Raw genomic sequence first — 3,855 nt, forward strand, 5'->3', positions numbered from 1 at the left:
GACTGTTAAAAATTAAATTGATCAAGGTTATTGTATGTGGTTCCTAAGCAAATTAATTGCCTTATGTAAGTGGCTTCAGACAGCTGAGATGTTTTGTGTCACAGTTCTGGAGAGTATATACTCCAAATTAAGGTATCAACAGGTATAATCCCTTTGAAACCTATAGGGGATTTCCTCCTTTGCCTCTTCCCAGCTCTGAATAATTTGAGGTCTCCTTGGTGTGTATATGCAACTCCAATCCTTCTTCAAACTAGCATTTCCATGGCATTCTTGCTGCAGGCCTCTATGTCTTCAATAGATTGCTTTCTGATAGTGATACAGACCTCTTGGCTTATTAACCCAGCTTACTTCAGTATAACCTCCAGTATAACCTCATCTCACTCTATTACATCTGCTCCTTCCCTATTTCCAAATAAGGTCAAAGTCTCAGAGACTGAAGGTTATAGGAGACTATGTGCAAAATGAATAGAAGCACAAAATTCTATTACCAAATATAAAGGTTAACACTTAAAGATATAGGAATGGATGAAAGGAGGGCTGAATTACTATTGTTAGGATCACTAGATCTCTCTATACTTGAAAAGACTTGGGAGCAACTGGCAAAATGCAAGAAGAGGGGTACTTAGAACTGATTGGAAGTTTGGAAGTTGTCCTGAGTCCACTCAATGACAGAATAGAAGCACAGGCTAGCTCTGTCCTTGCACTCTTCAGCTCAAGGCGAGCGCTCTACCACTTGAGCCACAGCACAACTCCCGGTTTTCTAGTGGCTTATTGGACATAAGAGTCTCACAGACTTTCCTGCCCCAGCTGGCTTTGAACCATGATCCTCAGATCTCAGCCTCCTGAGTAGCTAGGATTACAGGCACGAGCCCGGTGCCCAGCTAGGATAGAAGCTTTATGGGCTTCCCATAACCAGTGACTATTAAATTATTTGGGCACCATTCTAGGAAGCCAGGCTAAAAAAGAGAATAGGAACACTAAAAGGCATAAGCAGATGGGCAGTTAGGAGGGACACAGTCTCCCATTTAAATACAGTTACATTACTAAAAATAACCACCACAGTCCTCCTCCTCCCCATTAAACAAAACAAAACATAGAGTAGCTATGACTTATTATGCAAAGTTTCTACTTTCAAACAAGTTTGCTAGACATGAAAAGAATCAGGATAGTGTGGACTACATACAGGTGTATGGGCGAAGAAAAGAAGAGTTGTCAATACATATGACTCTAATGGATTCAATTTCTGGTATCATCAGACAAATACTTCAAGGTAGCTGTTATAAATACATTCACAAAAATTGAAGGAAAATATTATGTCAATAAATTAAGGAATGGGCAATCTCAAACTGGAAAAATGAACTGTATTGATCAGTTTCATAATTCCATAAATAAAATACTTGAAATAATTAATTTGTAAAGAGAAAAGATTTTTGGTGCTTTGGTTTTTGGTTCACAGTTCCAGACGTTCTAGGCCATGATCAAGTGACCCCATCTCCTTAGGTTTCTGGCAAGCTAGCATATCATGGTGGGAATAAATAGCAGAGCAAACTGATCACCTCATGCTCCAGAAAGCAAGAGCAAGAGCCCGAGGTCCCAAAATCCTCAAGTACACACTCTCTATGGCCTAAGGATTTTCCACAAGCCCTCACCTGAGGCTCCCTTACCTCTCAGCAGTGCTATCACAGAGATCAAGAGGTTCCCACACAGATCTGTGGGGGACATTTAACAGCTAACTATTGTAAAAACAAAGGGATAGTCAAGAGTTTAAAAAAGATACAAGAAACAGAATGAACTTAAAAATGAAAACAATAGGGATCATCTGAATAATTCTAGAAGTAAAATCTAAGAGAAGTCATTGGCAATCAATCTTCTCTAAAAGGAATACTAGAGAAAGACCCTCAGACTGAAACAAAATAATGCCAAAGAAGCCAGGCACTAGTAGATCACACCTGTAATCCTAGCTACTCAGGAGGCTGAGATCTGATGATCGAGGTTCAAAGCTAGTTAGGACAATAAAACCTATGCGACTCTTTCTCCAATTAATCACCAAAAAATCTGGAAGTGAGCTATGGCTCAAGTGGTAGTCCCATCCTTGAACAAAAAGTTCAAGTACAATATCCAGGCCATGAGTTCAAGTCCCAGGACTGGCACACAATCACATACATACACAAAAACCCACACAGAATAATGACAAAGAGGACCAAAAGTGGTTGATAAGTGGGTTTATATTTTTAAAGTATGTATGCTTTTTTTTGCTAGCATCACTATTTATTAACAGATCCAATTACAAAAATAGCATGACAGACACCTCAGTTCATCTTCCTAAGAAGCCTACTGACCTGTTCCTCCCTGATGCCAGCATCTCAACCTTCTACAAAGTGAGTGGTCTTCTTCATGCCACCTCGTGGAGAAGATAACTTGAAGGGCTACAGGCAGTTACTTGCTTCCTTGAAGTGTTTTTCAACAGTATAGATCTCATTAAACAGATCCTCTATACAGATGATGCCATATTTACCAAGAGATCGAGCAATCAAAGTACTATCTGTTAAGGCAATTTGCTTCTTACTGATGTTGTCATAACCATGCTTATAGATGAGCTCATTTACTGACTTCAGGTTTGGGTACCCCCATGCAATATATGGTTCCACAATCTCAGCATCTTATTTTAAGCCTTATTGAACTTAACAAAGGTGCCACTGAAGATCTGGCAAAGGCAAAGAAGCTGCAAAACCTTACAGACCTTTGGATTCACACCATTGATACCTCGATTCTGATGACAAATGCCAATTTAAGTACTGCAGGTACATAGAAACTGCCCACTTTTGTAGCCATTCTAGCCATTTGGATCTCAGTTCTGTACATTGCCTGTATTCCTTGTGATAATGCCTAGCTTTTTCATAGATGAACTTTCTCCTTGTCTTTCAAAGCCTCTTCTGGGCACCTTTCTTTCTCAGGTACCTTATTTTCAGCTCAGCAAAATTCCTTCTTTCTCTTAAGGGTTTCTGGCACAGCAAGAACCTTCTTTTTATTCTCTTCAATACCCTCCATGGTTCCAGGTGGAAAAGAAGTAAATTATGTATACTTTTGTGTGTACTCTTCTGTTCTATTAATACTTTTAAATCTGAAGATTACACAAAGCAAGAACTGTAAGAGTGAATGCCTGTTATATATATATATATATATATATATATATATATATATATATGTATGTCAAACGCTTTATGACAATAATAGCACAAAAATGAGAGGAGAGGGACAGGGACAGGGATGGACAGAAATATAGCAATGTACAACATCAGCTCAGTTTGGGTGAAAGCCATCCCCAATATATTCACATCATGGCAGAAAGTCACATCTAACAGAAATTTAGAGACTGGGGCCTACAGACGCTTGCCAGAACATACCTCTAATGACATAAGAACCCACACCAAGACTCCCTCCCAATAGTTCCACTTTCTCCCAAAGTGCCACCCTGGAGAGTAAATCCTTACTCACAGTGGATCCAAAAGGAACATAACCACACAATTAACTACATCCAAACCACAGCAATAGCCTACCTTACACTGCCACTATCCACACAGAATGAGCAAGAAATGCAAAAATTACCATTGCTTACAAACCTGCATGTGTATCTCTGATCATTATCTCAATCTGCATCACTAGAAGTGACTTGATCTAAATGTATAATATATTGTCAAATTGTTCTCCAGAGACTTATTTATACCAATTACCATTGCTACCACAGAATACCAACACAAAGTATCATTTCATTAAAAAACAATCTTTTAGTGCCAGAAATGGTGGCACATACCTATAATCTTAACACTACAGAGAGTGAAGTAGAAAATTGTGAGT

At 38.9% G+C, this 3,855-nt stretch overlaps 1 pseudogene; it reads right to left on the bottom strand.

Moving 5' to 3' along the window:
- Positions 1 to 2,246: 2,246 nt before the first annotated feature.
- Positions 2,247 to 3,048, bottom strand: LOC122120782 (annotated as a pseudogene).
- Between the last annotated feature and the right edge of the window lie 807 nt (positions 3,049 to 3,855).

Source organism: Dipodomys spectabilis, unplaced genomic scaffold (genome assembly GCF_019054845.1).
Source record: "Dipodomys spectabilis isolate Male_0828 unplaced genomic scaffold, ASM1905484v1 ptg000178l, whole genome shotgun sequence".
Taxonomy (NCBI): Eukaryota; Metazoa; Chordata; class Mammalia; order Rodentia; family Heteromyidae; genus Dipodomys; species Dipodomys spectabilis.